The sequence below is a fragment of the Rhinolophus sinicus genome, linkage group LG03 (genome assembly GCF_036562045.2).
Source record: "Rhinolophus sinicus isolate RSC01 linkage group LG03, ASM3656204v1, whole genome shotgun sequence".
NCBI lineage: Eukaryota > Metazoa > Chordata > Mammalia > Chiroptera > Rhinolophidae > Rhinolophus > Rhinolophus sinicus.
This window is the reverse complement of record NC_133753.1, coordinates 112772441-112794695: the sequence shown is the minus strand read 5'-3', so window position 1 is coordinate 112794695 and position 22255 is coordinate 112772441. Positions and strand designations below refer to the sequence as shown.

Genomic DNA, 22255 nt, shown 5'->3' with positions numbered 1-22255 from the left:
CCATCATAGGATTTGCACATTGTTTGACCTATACCCTCTTCTGGTTTAAGAAACTGAAAACTCAAATATTTTGGTCACAGGGATTAGCTTTCTGTAATGAAACTTATTTCTCTTTCCCTGTTCTACTTTGTTTTTTTGTTTTTTTTTGTTTTTATAATCCAGAAGCATGTTTATTTACATGATTGTTATTCCCAAACATTCTTTTAAAAAGGAAAAGAATCTTTCAGCATTTGCTTATTTGCAATCACTATATTAAGTGATATTAAAATAAATATCTGAATAAGATTGATATTAAGATAAGTATCTGAATAAGCCAAATTTTATTTTTTATGGTACCAAGCTGTCGTGGGGTTACCTAACATGCTTTATTGATACTAATATAAAAATATGGTGTATTATCTTAATCAGTCTCCATCATTCATTATTTCAGCATTTAGCAATTTTTAAACTCACGGCCTGATTCCACATAAAAATTTGTTTTTATAAAAGCATATTTCATCTGTGTATCTATTAGTGTTCAGGCTTCAGTTTTGGAAGAGGAATAGCTTTATTAGCTGCTTTGATTTACTATTTCAAAGGCTTCGGTCACCTTCCCATCCAGTGTCTGCTTTCCTTGGCTATTCCTTTGCCCACCCAGCACTGTCAACTTAAGCTGATGTTCTTTACTCTTTATGTGTAAAATGATGATTAAGAAAGAATTGCTATCGGTTTCACCTTCACAAAATGTTTTCTCACCCCCAAATGAAAACCTAACTATGCTACTAATTCAAGTTCAAGAAAAAGGTGAACTCTCAACTATCTATTTCTTTTGCACTTAATCATTCTCTTATACATGTGACTTCTCTGAAGAAGAGGTATTGTGCATAGTCGTATCACCATTTCAGAGATGCTGGATGGAGGTGACAGGAGTGTTAAGTGGTACAAGCAAGACTGGAACCCAGGACTTTAAATCTGTAGCCCAGAACTCACCCACAGGTGATATTTAGTTCTAGATACACAAAGCAGAATGATTCAAGTCTACCCAGCAGCCACTGCATTTTGGAATTTTCACATTCCTAGTCATCTAGATATTCAGTTAAGGAGATGTATTGAAGGATTGGAAAATTCTATGGCATTTAGACTAATTCTTTTGAAATGCTTTAGATGTTGCAAAAATAGTTTTGTAGACGATAAGCATTGAAGCTGAAGGCCTCAACATAGCCCTTTATTTGGAACAGCCAGTTTCACAGATTCATTTCAGTTCAACAAATAATGGAATACCTACTATTTGTTCAATAATGGTGAGGAATACAATAATATATATGATATTTTAAGGGGGGGTTAAGCGGAGGCACATATGTATATTCTGTACTTCTAGGGACATTGGTGGCCATTGTCACATAAAACAAACAAGATGCTACGAAAAGTTTGGTCCATAACAGTCTCTTCCACAGTTAGGATGTTTATCTATTTGGCAGTCTTTGTTAAATTTCTCTTGATTTCTTGGGTTTTTGTTTGTTTCCCCTACAAAGCGGTAATTTCCAGGCCTACACCTCTGATTCGGTCTAAACTTTTAGACACTCCCTTCCTTTGAGCTCTTAAACTCTTTTTTTTTTTTTTTTTTTTTTAAGATTTTATTGGGGAAGGAGAATAGGACTTTATTGGGGAAGAGTGTGTACTTCCAGAACTTTTTTTTTCCCAAGTCAAGTTGTTGTCCTTTCAATCTTAGTTGTGGAGAGTGCCATTCAGCTTCAAGTTGTTGTCCTTTCAGTCTTAGTTGTGGAGGGCGCAGCTCAGCTCCAGGTTCAATTGCCATTGCTAGTTGCAGGGGGCACTGCCGACGATCCCTTGCAGGACTCGAGGAACTGAACCAGCCACCTTGTGGTTGAGAGCCCACTGGCTCATGTGGGAATCGAACCAGCAGCCTTCGGAGTTAGAAGCACGGAGCTCCAACCGCCTGAGCCACCGGGCCGGCCCCGAGCTCTTAAACTCTTGCTTTGCTAATAAGAAGAGCAAGTTGAAGAGGGAGGTACATTATCTACAACATGGATGGACCTAGAGGGCATTGTGCTGAGAGAAGTAAGTCAGGCAGAGAAAGACAGATGCCATATGACTTCAGTTATATGTGAAATCTAGAGAACAGGATAATCGAACAAACAAAACAAATAAGCTCCTAGACACCGAGAGCATTTAATGGTTGCTGGATTGGGGTAGGAGGGTTGAAGAGATGGGTGAGGAGGGGAGGGAGTTAAGAGATACAAATTGGTAGTTACCACGTAGTCATGGGGATGTAGAGTATAGCGTGGGGAATATAGTCAGTAGTATTGTGATAACTATGTATGGTGTTGGATGGGTACTGGATCTATCCAGGTGATCACTTTTAAAGCATATAAAAGTCTAATCACGGTGCTGTACACCTGAAACTAATATAATATTGTACGCCAACTGTAATTGAAAAAATATATTTTTAAAAATATACAACAAAAGAGGGAGGTAGATGCATTATCACAGTGATATATTGGTGGGATAATTCCATATTTGAAATAATTTTGAGTAGCCAAATTTTTATACATAGAAATCCAGCTAATTTCTCTGCTTTGAATTTCATGACTTAGATTGTCACTAAACTCAAAGTTGTTGAAGTCCAGGTGTCGCAATGGACATTTCTTCCAGGACTGTTAGGATGGCTTCCTTCTCCCCATTTCCCTGCATCTGGAACTACACCCACACAGGCTTCATCACCTTGAACCTAGCCTCCCAGGTAGTAACAGCTGGCATTTATTGAGAATGCTTGCTATGTGATAGGCAGTGTGCTCGACACTTTACATTCATTTGCACACAGAAGGTAGACACTATTATATCCATTTTACAAACACAGATATGGAAGCTCTGAGAAGTTAAGCAACTAGGCAGAGACACAGTTAAGAAGAGAACAGCTCAAATTCAAGTCCAGGCCTCCTAACTCTAGAGCCTGAACTTAAATAGTTTATTTGTACTCCTCTACTCGGTGATGGCCCTCCATGGCCTACTCTAAAAAAAACAGGCTCCCCTACCAAGAACTTAAGACCCTTAATGATCTGGACACACATAAACCACTTCAACCTAATACTAGCCAGCATGTACCTCTTTTATAGCCAAACAGTTATACTAGCAGCCCTATGCTTAAGAGGTGATAACACAGAAGAATAAGAAACAAATGTGCTAAACGTAATACTGAATAAAATTCTCTTCATCTCTTCACCTCTCTTCCTTCGCTCAAACAGTTCCCTCGCTCCTTTCACTTAATATACTGCTATAAATCAACTCCAGTTTTCCCTCATTTAAAACCTTCCCTTATCACTGGCCATATTCATCTCTGACTGTGAGTGATTACCTTGTATGTATGTGGTCAGCCCCATAAAATGTAGTTGCTGTTATTATTACTATTAACTAACAGTTAATATCTATTGAATGTTCAGTATGTACCATTGCTAGCGTATATTAACTCGCATATATTAGTTAACTTTCCCCTAAATAGATTACCAACTCTAATCATATTTTTTCTTGTTGAATTTCTCAGAGGGCCCAACAAAAAATTACTTTCAATAACTATCTGTTGGTGAGTTGGGGAGGCTGAGACCCCATTCCCCCTACTTGAGGCATATAATATGCTTATAGCTGACATTCAGCTTGACTATCTCAGGGAAATTCCACTCTTTTAAATTTTCTTATCAAATTTCCTATCAGTAACAGAATTCTTAGGTATGTTTACATACCTGAGAGTTGTGGCTTACTTATTTATCTTTGTGTTAGAAGTTAGGCTGCAGATTTACTCATCATCAAAGTGCATATTTGACTTAAAAATACAATGTACTCCTTCTCTTGCCAAGAATTGATAATTTAGCTCCATATTTCCTTTTGAGATCCTAGTTTTTCCCCATTTTTATTACCTTTTTCATTGTGAATTTTATGTTCCCAATATATAGTTCTAATGTAGCCCAGCTTTTTTAACACACATTTTATGAGATACACTTTTACTTCTTCAAGTCTCTTGTGGATCTGATTTAATAATGGCAAGGTTACTTTTAATGAATTTCAAAAAGTATCTAAAACTAATGCTGATATATTTCTGGGCAAAAGTTCTCTTGATTCATTATGGCAAATAATGTATGTTTCAAATGTTACAAATACCTGCAACATTTGTAATGTAATTTGAATTTTTAACATTTAAACTTTAACAGTTTGGGGTATAAGAATTCTAGAAATTTGTTCAACTCCATACATATGAAGAAAAAGGGTGGATGTGGGCAACATAAACATTTACCTTGAAAGGAAGTTCTCTGGTATTATCAAGAAGTGATAATGATTTTTAGGGGCATACTGTGATGTTAAAATGTAAATTCAAGTTTAAATAAATTACCTGCAGTGAAAGTATTTATCATCCAAATATCTTGTCTTTCTGCACGGCATATTGGGGGTGCTTGACTTGCAGAATAAGTGTTGAAGTTGGGAATGGATCTTGAACTGGAAGCAAGAAGAGCAAAGACAAATAATTTTTTTAAAAATAATTATTGAGTATAACTCAATTTCTTAGTGCTTGCTTAACTCTGAACTTTGAAAGTACCCATTTAGCAAGAGAATCTCTATAAAATATTATGTATGTGCGATTTGTCTTTCCGTGTGTGTATGTAACATGTTTTGTTTTAATTTTAATTTCCAGGTTACTAAATGTTACATATTACCCAGTGCACTTTTTAATATAAACTTTGAGGAAGAGGGAGAAAAAAATATAATATTTTAGAAAATACTAAAATTATATTAAAATAAAACAATCAATGGAGGAGTTTGAAACAATGAAGAGAAATAAACAGTGTGTTCTGGTTTAAATGTTTTGAAAAGAAATGCAATGAACCAAATCAGCTCTATGGCTGGAGATTGATATCATAGGAAATTTCTGATTTATCAAGGCAGTACATAAAGTTTTAAGAATCCAGGCTCTAGGAAAGTAGGATTTGAAATCCGGCTTTCCTAGAAGCATGGGCCTGGCAAGCTGCTTAGCCCCTGATTCTCAGGTGCATCTTCTGTAAAGGCTTCAGTCAGCTGCTTCACATAAGGCTTGCTTTAGAGTTTAAACAGTTGATGTCAGAAATGCACTTTGCCTGGTGTCTGATATTTTCAACTCTCCATAAACCGTAGCTGTGTTAGTCCTCACTGTTGAAGGTCTGGGACATGCTATGGGGTGGAGGTGGAAGGCTGACATACAGTATAATTAAACTAAATAGTCAAAATTCAAAAGGCCTAAACTCTGACAGTAGTATGCACCAGTGTTCTGTTCAGTGAGGCTTTGTTCCATTATTTCAGCCTGAGGACACTTGTGACAGCACCTGAACGTTTCCATGAATCTAATATGGCATCTTGGTTTTTCTTTCTGCTAAAAGGGTCTCGTGCCACAACTATTTAGTAACCTACAAGCTGATCTATATATCACTTACTGATTTGGTATTATTACATCTGCTGTCCAGTATTTTTACCATTGATTTCCACAGCCTGCTTCCCGGCACTGAGCTTTTCTCTCATGGCTCCTCATCTTTAAGCAGCTGAGTTTTTTCCATTTGCTAAACTCCAGTAGCACTCGCCTTCAACATCTAATTCGTTAAAGCTCAGCTTTAGGCACTAAACACCTTTTCAGATGGCCTAAAACAAAGGTCCTGGAGAGAGACGGAGCCATTCTCAAATTATTGATTCGTCTTATCTTCTCTGTTCCCCTCTTCTAACCAGATGATCCTAGACAAGCCCTTAATTAGATGAGGCAGGAATATCTGGGCCACCTATGAACAACTAGATCAAGGTCACAATAGTAATGCGAACTGTTTAAAAAGAGAAGAGACTGAAGTAGAGAAATGGAAATGTGAAGTTCAAGACAATGAGTAAGGAGATAGGGAGAGAAAAGAAGTGAGTTGGAAAAAGAGAGGGGGACATATTGAGTAATATTGAAAAGAGAAAGAAAAAAGGCTAATTTACCTGTACGATCTGCTTCTATCTTGGCAGATGTTCCTCCACTTCTCTCCCTGTGCCATTCTGTGTCCTAGCAATGAAATCTCAGGCACTGAGATGGGTGGCTGACCCCCTCTCCTCTAATGGAGATAATGATCTGTGTCCAAATGTTGGTGTTTTCTTGAAGTCCGTATATATCAGGTGTGTGGGGACAGAGTCCCAGAGAGCAGTTACCAGGCCCTTCCTCTGTTCCATACTGGAACTTCAAACACAGATAAGGCATACCGTTTGCCATCAAGAGACGCTCATAGCTGTCATGCAGGGTCTCCCGCACAAGAATGCAGGACATGGTGAGGCCAAAAAGGATCACCCATGGAGCCACAGATAGGGGAGTCATACCACTATATTCTCGCTGGCGGCTGGGTTGGAGACACAGGAAGCAGGAGCCACACGATCCGCAATCTGCCGTCCACTTCTCTGCCAACCAACTAACTAACCCCCTAGCTAGCCACAGCAGTTGTATTAGTGGCTAATGGCTAACCGGTAACAGGTGATGGCCACCTAGCCACAGTGGATGGCCATCTGATTACAGCTGATGGCCATCTAATAACCAAGCCAGCACCTGTCCCTGTGAGGCCGAGAGCCTGGAAACTGCTCTCTGGGGCTCTGTCCCCACAAGGTGTATGATGATACCCATATGTGTTACCTTTGAGATTTTACAAATTATGTATTCCCTGTGCAGTGAGTTAAAAACTGAAAAGAACCTCAGAAATAGGCTAATTTTTGTGTCTTTTACTATTAAGAATTATTTTCTGAAAACAGTTACCTTGCGATCCTACAAATTATTTTGAAACCCCTAGTGCTGTAAAAAAGTGTGTCGTGAATTGAGTGAAAAATTAATTCATCATGAGAACTTTTATTATCACTGTATTTTTTATGTGATTCATTGGAAAACAGCTCCGCATTTGATTCTAACAACTTAAATATTGCGCTAGATGCTTTATATATTAATAATATAATGTGGGGCTTTGAGAACCTATATGAAAAGTTAAGAAACAATTTCTTTCCCTCCCTCTCTCCCCTCTTAATAATAAAGTTCTGTAGTATATAAAGTTGGACAAGTTTTGACATGACATTGGTAGATCTCTCATGCTTTGTCTTCATTTGATCAGAATATTTACTGGAAATTTTTCAAAAAAAATCATATTTTTTCTGAACTCAGATTCTAAAATCACAAAATATCAGACCTTCATCAGAACGCATGAAAGGAGAGGATGGTAAATGGCCTATGAGCCAGGAAAAAGGCAATATTTAACAACTGATAATGACCAGAGAGATTTGCCCATGTTCCCAACCTTTGCTACGTGGTTCTCTGTGTTGGATACATGCTGAGTGCCATGAAAATCACCAAGATTAAAAAGATAAGGGCTTTATCCATAGGAAAACAGAGGAGAGGAAAGGAACATTTTGAGATTTTATCTTCTTTCAAAGAAGAGAGTACTAGAAAATATATCGAAGTTTTGATGAGATGAGGTAATACTGCTATGTGCTAGATACTGTTCAGAGTGCTTTTACATACATACATGTAATGAGGTAGGTACTGTTATCATTACATTTTATGTATACCAGAGACACAGTGACTGTGCCTGGTAAAGTACCTGCCCAAGGTCATAACAGCTGTTGAAGTGTTGGAGACAAAATTCAAGTGCAGGCAGTCTAATCTGAATCAGCCTCCTAAAATTCAGCCTCCCTAGATTTAAGAAGATCAAAGATGCAGAAAGTAAAGTGACTCCCATTAAGTGTCCCTGCATCCTCGAGTAGATCTAACTTGTATAGGTCTGTTTTCTTCATTATAAAACTAAGACTCATTCCCATTCTACGATTCTACCACCGGAAGTATGTCTAATGTTCTGTAGAGGACAGGGCAGAGAGAGCACCTTTAGCGCCCTGGGCACTGGTACTTTCTCTGTGTATCATCAGACACAGGTGCCTCTCCAGATGCTTCTGTATCATCCGTGCTCAAACCTGATGGCAGGGAACGTCATTGTTTCAAGTGCAGCTTTACACCGATTTGCACAGCAGTCATGCATAGATTCCAGTTTAGAAACCATAGCTGGGTTTTTTAAATCTTCTTTGCACAAGTAGAGTGTTTCAATAAAGGGACTGATTTGTTTCAAAAACATGTGACTGTTGTCTCTTAAATAGTCACTGAAGGAACCCAAGAACCTTCCCAAAAATGCTGCAGTTGCACAAAATCTTTTTGAAATTCTTCTTGCAGAGTTACTTTCAAATCCTGGAGCCCATTCTTTGAATAGTCACAAGGTTGGCAAATCCTCTTCCTTTGAGAATAAATTCAATTTTGGAAACAGCCTGCAGCCAAATTTGGTGAGTAAGGTAGATGAGAATAATTTAAATAGCTTTAAACCACTCTATGAGTAGGATCATTTTTTTTATCAAAAACAAGATGTGACCATAAAATAATAAAGACAGAGTTTCTTGCAATACTTACAAACCAATTTCTGTACTTTCATATTTGTAACTTCATTATGAAAACAGTGAAATGTTAGTTGTTACTCTGTCCTAAAATAATTTTTCAGTGTTTATAAAATACCCAGCTGAACATTGTGTGTTCACCCACCCCCCTGAGTCAGTTCTCTTTCCATCACGATATATTGGATCCCCTTTACCCTCATCTACCACCCCGCTCCCCACTTACCCTCTGGTAACCACTAAACTATTGTCTGTGTCTGTGAGTTTTTGTTTCTTTGTTTGTCTTGTTCCTTTGTTACTTTCAGTTTTATATCCCACATATGAGTGAAGTCATATGGTTCTCGACTTTCTGTCTGACTTATTTCACTTAGCATGACAATCTCAAGATCCTTCCTTGTTGTCACACATAAAGTCACCATGAGTTTAGACAGTGAAGTAAGTGAAGTTTCAGCTATCACAATGTTCTTGCACTATCTTCTAATTTATTACACAATGTGGGGATGGGTATACAAATTACATTTTTCAGATTCCCTCCCCACATCACCAAGTGGACTTTTTTCACCGTATGCACAGCACTGCTCCTGACATTCCCACGTGGTAGCTGTCAATTATCATCATGAAGCTTTCCATTATGGGCTAAGTTGTCACCTGCTAGTTAATGCGGGTAAGCTGATTGGTCTACTACCTGCTAAGTCCCTGAGCGTAGTAAGGACAAGCATATTTTCCTGTTCCCTGTTCTTGACTTTTGGTCAGAGTGGATTATTAGCATAGCACTTTTACCTGAGACCTGATTTTAATACTGTATCATTCCATAAATTGTATGTGATATGTCTCCACTCTTCTCTAACCCAGTGTAATGCAACGAGCATTTCCCTACCACTTACTCTACGCCAGGAAGACAAGCAGATGTGTGCAATTCCCTGTAGGAACTCCCAGTCTGGGGAGAGGAGAGCAGGGGACACACACACAACTAATACCATGTGATAAGAATTTCACAGTAGTTATCATCTGCTAATGGGAACAGAGATGTTAGGCAATTTCTTTTTCTCTTGAGGTGAGCTGAGATGTCAGTGATGTTTGAAGTGACGTTGATGTGGTGAGAAAGAATTTGGCCTCAGCTGGATGGAAAAAATTATTCCAAGCGAGGGAAGAAAAAGGATAGGATACTTGAAAGTTAAAATTCGTGTTTTTGATGAATACCTGGGGGCATCCTGTGGCTGGACTGGTTGGGGTGGGAGGACGAGCAGAAAGAGTGGAATGGGAAAGGAGCTAGAGCCCCCATTTTGAATTCTCCTTGCTTTGTGCTCTTTGCCTCACTTCCTGCTTTGGCTCTACTACTGACCCTTCAGGGAAATCATTCTTTCTGGTCTTCAGTTTCCTCCCCTGTAAAGAGAGAGGGCTGAATGACCTGATTTGTTAAATCTCTTCCAACCTGAAGAGTATGAGTCTTTGAAGAAACTGCCCTACTTCTCTGTGCTCCTCTGTAGCCTTTGTGTAAAGAATTCTATCAGACTGAACAAACTGAGGAAAGCTTTTTGAATATGAATAGAATCCTTGCTTTCTTACTCGGTTTGTCCTCTTTTATTTATTTTTTTTCTTGTATTTCTTTCCCTAAGTAAACCTGTACCTGATTAAGGCAGGACTGCCTCTGGAACATACCTAAACTATCCTCTTACGCGTTTATAGATATATATCAGCATTCACGTTACATTCAGACAACCCGCTCTGCCATTTGGCGGCAGATGACAGGGCCACAGTGCCTTCTGGACCAGTCATAGTAGAAATGTCTAATCAGGTAACTTAATGTAAAACCTAGAACACAAAGGGGAACCAAACTCATTAACAGTAGAATTGCAAATTTCTCTGGTATAGTTCAGGTCTGAAAATAATCATATATTGCACTTGAATACAGAATACAATTTAAGGTTAACAAGCCGTTTTCCTCAGCAATGCAGTCAGGGATACTAGCTTGACACTTCAATTTAATAATTATTATAGCATTTTTAAAGCACTTTATATTATCTAAAGTACTTTTATTTACATCAGTAGTTGAATTTAACACACATTTTTGGATGACCTACTCTGGTTCAGCATTGTACTGTTATAAGGACATTAGGATGTATTAGACATGGACGCTGCTCTCAAGAACATTAGAGCAGATTTCACTGTAATTTGAGCAATATCTTAATATGGCGTTAAATATGAATTTCAGTCTATTGTGATAAATAAGAATATGTGCAGGCAGTTTTAAGAGAATAGTGGAGACGAACTAGCCCAGTGGGGGGATTGAGTAAAGGCTTCTATCAAAAAATGATAATACCTAAGTCTTGAAAGAGGTTGAAAGAGGAATAGAAGTTAGCCCCCCACCCCCACCCTGAGTGAGAGAGAGAGAGACTATTCTACCCAGAAAGGATAGCCTAAACGAAGGCACAGTGATGTGAAAGAGCCTGGTGAATTAATGTTACTAGAACGTAGAATGTATTATACTGAATGGCAGTACATAAGGCAGGAGCAGTAGATTGGAGGAAGGTCACAGAGGATGACCTTTTATGCCATGAGAAGGAGCTTAGACTTACCTATAAGATAGGGAGCCACTGAAGGGTTTACCCAGGGATGTGATACAGGTTAGAGTTTTTTAGCAATGACTCCAGTAGCAAGGTTTAAGATTGATTTGATGGAGAACAAAACAGGAAGCAGGGATTGGCTGGCCGTGAAACAATGCAGGTGGAATTATTTTAGTAGGAAAAAGGGCAGGGAGAATAGGTTTGAGAAATGTCAAGGGAATAACATTGGAGGACGAGGTGATGGATTGGATTTATAGAGGGAGGAAGCTAGACTGACTCTTAGTTTGTCTCTCCAGGAAGGCTATGTAGATTGTGATGCCATTAATTAAGCAACGGAACATAGGAGGAAAAGGAGTTCCCTTTTATAAAAGTTGAGATTGGTGGGGAAGTTTGTGCTATAATAAGAAACATATTTGGTCTTTGTCCCCAATTCCTGGCAGGGAGCTCCTAAAATTGGAGTTTCCTGAGTGATAGGATTATCTTTTGTTTTTCATAAATAGCCTCTTTTGATCATACCTGAGTGTATGCTAATGAGATGATTTGGGGTTCGATAAGCTCAGGATGGATCTGGTCACCAGAAAGTCCAAATGGTTTTTTTTTGTTTGGTTGGTTTGGTTTGGTTTGGTTTTTTGTTTGTTTGTTTGTTTAAGATGTATTTGGCTCTATTGAATGAGTCATGAATCATGGCAGCATCCCATCAGTAAATAGAAAGACTCTCCCAGAAAGGCCAAGTGTTGAGAGATTGGGAGCTTTCAGCCCCACCCGCCTCTTCCCGGGAAGGGAGGGGGCCTGGAGATTAAGCACTATAAAAATTCTTGAACAAAGATTTGATGAGCTTCTAGACTGGTGGACACAATAAAATGCTGGGAGGATAATGCACCCAGAGAAGGCCTGAAAGCTCCAAAAACCTCCATCCCTTGCCCTACGCATGTCTTCCACCTGGCTGTTCTTGAGTTGTATTCTTTACCATAAACTGGTAAATGTAAGTTAAGCATTTCCCTGAAATCTGTGAGCCATTCTAGCAAATTATCGAACTGGATGAGGGGGTCCTGGGAACCCCTGATTTATAGTCATTTGGCCTGGGACTTGCAGCTGGGATCTGAAGTGGGGGTTGGGGGGGGCAGTCTTGTGGGACTGAGCCCAGAACCTATGGGGTTTGTTCTAACTCCAGGTAGTTTGTGTCAGAATTGAATTGAATTTGAGTGAATGTTAGAATTCAATTGAATTGTTGGATATCCAGTTGGGGTCTGGAGAATTAGAGAATTGGTTGTTGGTGCTTGAAAACACCCGAGAAAGTCAGAGCTTCGGGAGATGGATTTGGGAATTGTCAGCCTATAGGCTAATCATACAGTTAAAAGCATGAGAGTGAATGGAATTTTCCAATGGAGAGAAGAGTAGGGGACCACAGAGAGAACCTAGGAATGATCCTATATTGGGATAAAGGACAAAAGAAGAGGCCACAGAGGTGGAAAATAACACAGCAGAAAACAAAACAAATAAACAAAAGCAAACAAAATGAAATAGAAACATGAAAAAACAAACAAGGGAAGGAGAATCTCAAGAGATAGTCAACAGTGGCAGGTTCTACCAGTAGCAGCATTAAGAGAAGCCCTGAAATGCCCTAGGCATTTAGCAAGATAGAGATCACAGGTGAATTTTGTCAGAGAAATTTTAGTGGAGCAATGGAATAGAGGCCAGACACTACTGAACTAGGTTAATGGGAAATAAGGACACAGACACAGCATGGGTAGACTATGGCTTCAAGAGACTTGGCTGAGAAATGAAGGAAAGAAAGGAAAGGAACTAGAGGAAGTGAAGTCCAAGGAAAGTTTTGGTTTTCAGATGAGAGAACCGTGTGAGCCTGTACCTAAACTAGGAGAAAGAGCCAGATAAGAGGGGAAAGATGAAAATGTAGCACAAAAATAGAGTAAATGAACAAGCCCAGAGGCATCAGAAAATAGGCTTGAACATCAAAAGGAGAGAGACCTTGTCTTCTGAAACTAAAGGAATGGACAGATGCAATTATTGGTAATTATAGGTCAGGGGAAGACATGTGGCTATACTCGTGTGAATACTTCAACTTTCAATTCTCTTAGCGAAGTCATGATATGTCCCCTTTCATCCTGAGGGATGAGTTGTGTTTGGTTAGGAGCCTGAGGAATGTTGGGGAGGAAAAAGGTTTCCTCTACCCTCCTAGGCTCTTCTGACTGTTCTTCAGAATTAAATTGGCATGAGACAGATTAACAGGAGAAAATCAGGGAAACGAAGGAGGTTCAGAGTGTTCTTCTTCCACTGGCTGTTTCTCAGGTAACTTTATTTCAAAATAACCAACATGCCACCGTGGCATATTTTGGGGCAGTCTGCCCCAGTTCCCATCAGGAGCATGGAGAGTGTTTGGAATACAAGTTGAGGGACTAGGAGAGGAAGATGTCCAAGGAATGCTGAAGGCCCACCTGACAGCAAAGGTACCCATCCACAATAAGGGCTAATTTTTCCTGCAACAGTATTCAGAATCCAGGGGTTAGAAGTTAAAAAGGCTAATTTTGAACTGACCTTAGGATGTTCATGCTGAGTGGAGGACAGCCAGAATTGAAAACCAAAGGTGATCAATCACATATATGGTCTGAGCTGCTTCAGGAAACAAGTCTAGAAGGGACTGATAAACTAGGAGAACCTGAAAGTATCAAAGACTGTTGTCTGTCTCTGAGACTGAAAACACATGTGGTGGGAGTGGTGAGGGGTGGGAATTGGAAGGATAGGTAAGAGGCCGACAGTGGAAGATTAGATGGAGGATTTCTGTATGGAGCAATCTTATCAGTGATGAAAACCAGGCACTGACTGTGACTTATGTGAAGTAAAATAAAGGTCACTGGAGTTAATGCCAAGTTGTTGGATGCCATCCACATGAACATTGAAGGATCCAGGTATGAAAGTTCTCAAGTCTTTGATAAGTTGACTGATTCCCAGAAATAAATTTTATTTTTATGTTTTAATTAGTTTCAGGTGTACAAAACAATGTACTAGTTAAACATTTCACCCCTCACAAAGTGATAACCCCCCCATCTATTGTCCCTCTGACATTGCATATATCTATTATAGTTCCAATGACTCTATTCCCTATGCTGTACTCCATATCCCATGACTATATATATATATATATATATATATATATATATATATATATATATATATATTAAATTATAGTTGACATACAATATTATTCAGCTCCAGAAATAAATTTTAAATCAGTTACCTTTCTTACCAACAATAACAAATTTTAAAGAATAAATTGGAGGAGAAGGTACAGACAAGCAACAAAAAATATAACATACCCAGAAACAAATATGATAGGACTTGAAGTAAAACAATATCCCTACTAAAGGAGAAAACCTAAATGGAGAGGTTTACCTTCTTTAAAAGGAAAACTTAATATTATAAAGATAGCTGTGTTCCCAAGTTCCTAAGTTCAGTGCAACCAAAGAAATCTCAATTACTCTAAGGAAAAAAGATTACAGAATGATTCTAAAATTCTCCTGAAAGAATAAGCATGTAAGAATATCCAGGCTAAATCTAAATGATAGAAGATAGACTCATGATGTATTTCAAACTATAGGATTTAAATTTACCGCATTAACCCCTAATCTCATCTTCAAACACCTTCTTTACCTGAGTACATCAGCCATAATTATGAAACAAACTCATTCAAAACTCTATTTAAAATGCATTTTCCAAGGGGTATTCAAATGTATGCATTATAAAACTTCTAGATTTTCCTGTGAGCCTCGTGCTTAAAACCCCTCCCTAAACGTTTACTTGAAATCTGCTCTAGTTTAAGATATTGTGCATAACTGGTGTCTCAAAATCCAACGGCATCCCTTTTCCCTCTTCTCCTTTTCAAAGAACTTTTAAACAAATTAACATCTATGATTATAGGAAGCCCATTGTAGTCACCTTGACAAACACAGATCGTTGCAAAAAATAAAACAAAAATCACCAGTAATTGTATCTCCCAAAGAAAACTCAAACATGGTTTGTGTTTTGATTTGTGATAGTGCATTTAATTAACATAGAAACTTCATTCCTGAAGGTACTATTACTTATTCATCATTATGGGGGATTATTTTTCCAGAAGTACTGGTTTGTGCTGATAAATTTACCACTCTCTCCATTACAAAATTGCTGGGTGAAAGAAACGAAAGTAATTGATTGGCTTCCCACTTGGCCCAATAATCTTGGCTTGGTTGACCCTTAGCTCAGCAGTTCCAAGGTTTCAGTGGGTATAAGGCTTAAGTCTTAAAAGGGTCTGAAGTAGGGCTAAGAATGTGCGTTTTTTTTGTAAGCCTCCTTTCCCCAACCCCCATGGAAGGTCTGTAGGCCCCACTTTGAGAACCACTACTTTATGGAGTTCAAAGACTGATCTTACCAGATGGCATATGGCTCAAACACACCTTAAATAACCCATCCTGGAGGAGAGAAAAGGTTTTCAAGCCTTATGTGTATTCTCAGTCCTGGTTTTGGTAAATGTTATTTTCAGTCTGTGTGTTTGTGACCAAGCCAGGGTCCCAGTCATTAGTTAAAACAGGGCCCCTCCAGGCAAAACCTTGAGGATGTAGGGCCCTCCCCGCCCTCCTCTTTCACTTCTGTCTTCCCCTCTGTCTCCAGAGACACCTTTTACCTAGACACCAATGCTGGCACAGTGGAGACGTTGACATAGCTGATGACTTTCCTGCACACTACCTTTGCTGACCTCTAAAAAACTGGCTTTCACTCAGCTGTCATGGAAAGATGTCACCACTGACGTCATGCATTTGTGTTATCACGTTCAGATCAGTAAAAGATAAAGACGCCTTCCAACAGCCACATTCCCCAATCCTGGTTTACCTTTTTAAAAACTATTGCAAAGAAATATAGATGGGACATACTGGGGTGGGGGCTGTGGGGCAGGGAAGGGTGGTGATCAGGGAATTCAGGTAGACTACAAAAGAGGGGATCTCATTATTTCCCATCATTGAACAATCCATACTATGCCGGGAGCTGCCTTAAAAATAAGCGGGCCTTCAACTTGAGAAAAGACCTTTCCTCAGTGGCTCTTCTAAGGTAACCTGCCTATTTGGTATCTGAAGCCATTCAAGGACAGAGTAGGAATTATTGTTGCATAAGAGCTGTTTTTTTATGAACAGAATTCTATAGATTTTTGTTCTAAGAATTGGCAAGAACCTCTTGCAAAGATTAAGGGAGCAGGTACCATTTGTGGCATATATTTATGATTGACAAATTCTGAGAATCTAATCTTTTGAGAGAACTGATCTTTGCACCTAGAACTCATTTTTTGTCAAACCCACATACTGCTTCCTTTTTACATAGGTGCACAGTTTTCCCTTTTCTTGCTCAGGAGCTCTGACCTAACCCTGCGAATACTCAAAGACAAATGAGCATGTCTGTGGGAAAGCCCAGACAATCTCGAGTGCCAGCACAGCCTGGGACTTCAATGACACATCGTATTGATGGGCCAGAGGAAGTGGTTCGGCTGAGCTATCACATCACCACCTGTGTCTGCTGCTCAGGTTTCTGTCAAGACTGTCCCTTGGGTGTGAGCCAGGGAGATTGGAGAGGAGCAGGTGCAGCGGGAGGCACAGGCAGGATGCAGGTGTGGCTCCATCATCCCACCTCGAGCTGTCGTAGCTCACCCAGTTGGATGTACTCTGCTCACAATTACAACCAGCTTCATGTTGACCCATGTAGTTGCAAATCTCTTTTCCGTCATCCCCAAGAAAACCTAATCTGGCCCAGGTATTGAAATCAGAGAACGTCATGTCTGTTTCTCCCTCTGCTCAGATTCACCAGAGCCACTAGGCCCCCAAATAAAAAGGGCCCCTAGGAAGTGGAGATATCTAGGTGGGTACCTCCTGTTGCCAGGCTAGTGACAGCCATGTGAACTAATGCAGTGACCGTAACCTGTCCCAAATCCCATTCAGGATACTCAAATATACCAGCAGTGCGCCTAGAGATGATTTACTTAGTCCACTCTAACCCTAAATACTAGAGGGGAAGAAAATAATTTTCCCTCTACTCTTCTGAGTTCTGAGTTGAGATGCCTATAATAAAAGACAGATGAGGAAGAGAAAAACAAACAAGTTTATTAATGTGCATACATTATGGATACATGGGAGAAACCCAGGGTAAAATGAATAACTCCCCAGGTGGCTTTAGCATTAAATACCATCTTAATAGGGAAAAGGGAAGGAAAATGTAGGCCTCTCAGGGGAGAGTAAATGATTTTTAGGAAAGATGAAGGGCTTTTTAAGACAGATGGGGAGTACGATAGTTTGTGATGAAATTTGTCTGGGTGTGGTGTCAACTTTTACTCTCTTCTCTTGTGATGAGTCAATCCTCACTGGTTGATGAAACTCTTGGGGAGGGGACTTAATGACATTTATGTGCCTTTGGGATTTTCTGTCTTTAAGCAGATAGGGAAAATTCAGAGAAGCCTCTCCCCGAATTTGCTCTTCTTCAAGTGCCTCAAAATTATCAATGTACCGAAGTGGCATCTTTGGGGGTAGCATTTCCTGCTACGCTTCAACAATAATACATAATGCTAATACCTTCCCTGAAGAACAGCTAGACTTCACTTATTTTCTAGATCAGTTACAATTGTTAATCCTTCTTCAGTTTGACACTGATAATATCTTTATGGTTTTTTTTTTCTAAAAAGGGGGGAAAAGAATCCTTATCTTCTAGAGCTACATACTGTAATAGTTACAGATGTGAAGATAATGTGGGGATTTGCTTCAGAACAAACAGGTGGTGGGAGGAGTGGGCAGAGAGATAAATGAAACAAGATTGGCCACAAGTACGTAATAATCCGTCTACTTTGCATATGTCATAACATTTTCATAGTAAGTGGTTGGGAATTTTTCTAACCATTTATGAAAATAAGTGGGTACCTTTAATTACTGAACAAGCTATGATGTAAGTTAAGTATTATTCCCAACGTGTAGACCAATCTGAGTTTTGCTGATGAAATCTATGACTGATTTTCAAACACTACCACTAGTCCTCTGTCAGTGACACCGAGCTTTCTTGGTCAAATAGAAAAGGCATACACTCCCCTGAGCTGCTTCACCCAAAATTTTTTAAATGAAAAAAAACACACACAAAAAAAACATGTTTTGTAAATTCAAGTTTGATGTGTGACAGAGAGCAGCTCTATCCATTGCAGCGCTGTAACACATGACACGTGCTGTGGGAGGGCCTGGAGTGGAGGCGAGAAAGCCGGGCTCTTATTAAGACACTGAAATAAGGTAAACATCCCCTGTGAAGATGCCACTCCCAGAAACCATGCATTGGACTCCTCTTACTAAGACAGATCATGGAATAGATTCTACCTGAGCTTTACCTGTGTCATCTCAGAGTTGTACAATGAAGAAAAGCCATCCTGTGTTCTTCCAGTTTCTTAGAGTCTACAATAGTTCAGCATTGCCCTTTCAAAGCCGGCTAAGGCATGCTGGCCCCTCCCAACACTCACATTTGGCCTTACTAAGACAGACTCCACTACCTTTCATGCAGTTTCTGGGAAGACATAGTAAAGCTTCCTCAATGGAAATGTTTCTTTACCCACAGCCTTTTACAGGATGGATTTGTCAGGTCTTTTCTGGAAGATTTGGAAGGGCAGGCCACAGCCTCGGAAAAACTGCCCATGACTAATTTAGTCTGAGTTGGCCAGAAGGCGATCCAACCCCCACCAGAAAACTTCTCTGGCCTTTCCCATGCCAGTCTTCCCAAGTCCAGGAATTCCAAGTGAAATACATCCCTTCCTGTTGCTATTTATACTGTCTGGTATAGCCAAAAAGGGCTCTGAGCTGGAAATCAGAATGCCTGGCCTCTAGTGCTGGTTTAAGGAACATGAGGTACTTAACAGAAATGAGGGGATCACCATACCCCTTAGGGATACAGAGATGTGATAAGACCAAACCCTGCCCTCCAGGGGCTTGTGGTCTAAAGAGGGGAAAGGCAAGTAAACAGGAGCCCATTCATAATTTTAAAGCAAACCCCCTATTAAAGCACACCGTTGCCATAGCAGTCGTACCTCCTAGGGTACCGAGGAGGAGCACTGAAAATAAAGACAGTCCTCAGGCACCAAAGGGGTTGGGGAAGGCTTCCTGTAGGAGGAGGCCTCAGCCAGAGCTGTCTTAGAAGATGAGCAGTGCTTTCCAGGGCCGGGAAGGAGGTCGTGCGCAGCCCAAGCACAGGGATGGGAAAGCATAGCAGGAGGTTAAAAAACCACTGAAGGAGGTTCCAGATTGCAGAGGTTCCCCTGCAGCCACCTTCAGCTTTATCGTATAGGCAGTGGAGAACCAAAGGGGTGGAGTTGGGGAGATGATGTGAATATCCTATCATATTTGGGCTTTTCAAAGATCACAGGGCAAAGTGATTTTCCCTATAGAGGGAAGGAGGGGTGAGATAATGGAAGGAGGAGGTGTCACTTATAACTCAAACGAGGTAAGCTAGGGAGGTGTAGTGGTCCAGGCAGGAGACCCTGAGGACCCTAGCTAAGCCAAGAGAAGTGGGGAAGAACAGGAGGGGGCATAACTGGAAAATATTAAGGAGGTCAAATCCACAGGTCTTGGTGTCAGGATTTGGTGGGAGACAGACAGTCTGAGAGGAATGGAGTTTCCAGCCAGTCACTCAGCTTGCCCTGTGGTCCTTCAATGCTCTCTTAGTTCCCTCATTTGTGATAGATGGAAAACCCCCAGCTTACCTACTGGCCTCAGAAAGTCAGCAGGAAGGCGGTGGTATCTCGCTGTGGGTGTGAAAGCTCTTTGAAAACAGCAATGCAAAGGCCAAGTCGTCTGGAAAACCCAGTAGGAAGGACAACAAAGAGGGAAGAGGCAGGTGTTTGCCAAAGCATTGTCTTTCTAGCACAGGTAGAGAAAATGCGTGTTTGAGAGAAATGAAGGACAGAAAGTTAGGATGTCAGATGTGAGATTTATTAAAATCTACTTAGACCTACTGCTTGTCTCCTTGAGAGAGGTACTAATTGTCATATATAAATTACATGAATTCTAATTCTTCTGTCCTGTGCCAGTTAGTTGTCTTTAAAATGCTAGGATAAACTTTTCAACAGCAGTGAGTTCTTAATTCTACAATTATTCCATATTTTGATGCCTATAACAATTATATAATATATTCATATATATTGTGATATAAATATTGACTAATATTGTTGGCGATAATGTACAAAACACAGGGACAGATACCAGTGAAAAACAAATAAAGAGTCAGTTTACTTTCATAAGTAGGTTACAGCCACACTTTTCAGCCTTACAACTTGAAGTAACTAAAAATGTACTCTTTTTTTCTTTTTTCTTTTTTTTTGCCATAGGATAACATGAACTATTCTTAAGTAAGTATGTCTAGTTTGGAAGTGTTTGGGTTAAACCAAAACCTTTTACAGACACCTGTTTTCTCTAACATATAGGTATCCTATTTTTAAAAAGTGGCAGTACCTTTCTTCTCTAGAGGTTGAGTCCCATTAATTTTTCATTACAAAAGAATCTGAATTTTCATAATACATACATAGCATGTAAGCAAAGACAATTTTCACATGTGCTAAGGACACCCATAGTGTCCCGTGCCCATTGGATCACTGTGGGTGACGTGGCAGGCGGTCAGAAGCTGACTTCTGGCAAATTCCTACGTGACACAAGCCAGTGCAGATCCTGAGCTGTCCGCATGCACGTGCAATTCTGAACCATGAGATCAGAACACAGGAGACTGAGGAAGTAGTCCTGCCAAGTCTGAGTGGGGGGAACAAAGGAGAGGCAGGCTTCTGGAGCCCAGAGGTGCTATTTTGGGCTTTTGGGGCAACTTTTAACTCAGCTGTGATGCCCACATACCTCGGTCTTTTAGCTGTCTGGTTTTTGATCTTTTATTTTTTTCCTTCCCTACATGGAACGGAAAGACAGAGTTCCAGAAAGTGGAGGGTACCAGGGGAAAGAAAGCACTTGAGTCATCTTAGATGACAGCCAGGGTGGTGGGAGGCAGCTCATACCACCTACACTTGAAGTCCAAATGCCGCCTCCAACAGCTGAGGGCCAGAGCAGCACAGCTCATATCTCTCTTCTCAAGTCCGCTTCTAATGGCCCTGGGTTTTTTGGGTTTTTTTAAGCCTTAAATGTTACTGTGCTATTAATAGGTAAACTATTCCCACGTATTCTGGCGTGGTACATCCCCCCCCTCTTTCCAAATAAAAGTTATTATCACAGGTATGATAACAAGAGAAAGGAAATTTAATTCAGGAGGAATTTGTATTAACCTAAAGGAATGTTCTGCCCATGAAGTTTACTAGTGATGTCTCGCCCTGGGGTATCTCTATCTCCTCCCTTTTTTTCTCCTCCTTTTTTTCACTTACCACCTGGTCTTCATTCCTTCCTGTTCCTGGAAGAGTATCTCAAAAACGGGTCTCTCTGACATTACTCTCTTCCAGTACCCATCTATCAGAAGACATACAATAATTTTCTCACAAGTGTCATTTTCATAAAGCTGTGCCTCATCCCAGGAAACCATGACAGGGCTTTTTTTCTCTCATAAACTCAGAACTCTTGCTCAGCTGTTCCCTCATCCTTCCTTACTTATGATTCTGCTCAGCTGTCAGGTTCTTACACTACACACACCTTTTCTCTTGGCCTCCCTGATAATACAAGTTACTTGTTCTTTCCTTTCTCCTTCTTTGCACACTGCAATTTTTTATGACTTTTGCCTAAAGTCCTCATCCTCCCAATTTCGTATGATCCTTGGTCCTTTTATTCTCTGTGATGGACCCCCATTTAATTCAGAAAAATCCAAATAGAGGCATTAACATTTTTTATTCTCGGTTTCAATGGGGTTGGTATAACAGTGGGTTTTCTTTTTTCTGTGTGCTTCATCTCGTCATTTTAACTGTAAATCTACTGAGAACAGGGATACTCCTTAGATGTTTGTTCTCCCCTTCTTCCTTCCCATGTTCAGGATGTGGCAGGTTCAAAACTTCTATGTGTGGCTCTTTATCATGGATGTAGGATCTCTTTGTTATAGAGGTGCTTAAAAATAGAACAGATTCCCATTTGAAATTTTCAGTTGTGGCCCTTCCCAAAGCTTGGTGAAAGAACTTAATTCTTCTTAAATTCCAAGGTTCCTGCTCTGAGCAGTAGGTACAGTTGTGAATGTGACCAGTTGCAAGTCTGGTTGATGTAAACAGCTTTGCTTCATTT

At 40.0% G+C, this 22255-nt stretch overlaps 1 protein-coding gene across 6 annotated transcripts in view; it reads left to right on the top strand.

Moving 5' to 3' along the window:
• The window catches only part of GRAMD2B (GRAM domain containing 2B), a 110043-nt gene that overhangs the window by 50739 nt on the left and 37049 nt on the right, over window positions 1–22255 (top strand). The window lies entirely within an intron of this gene.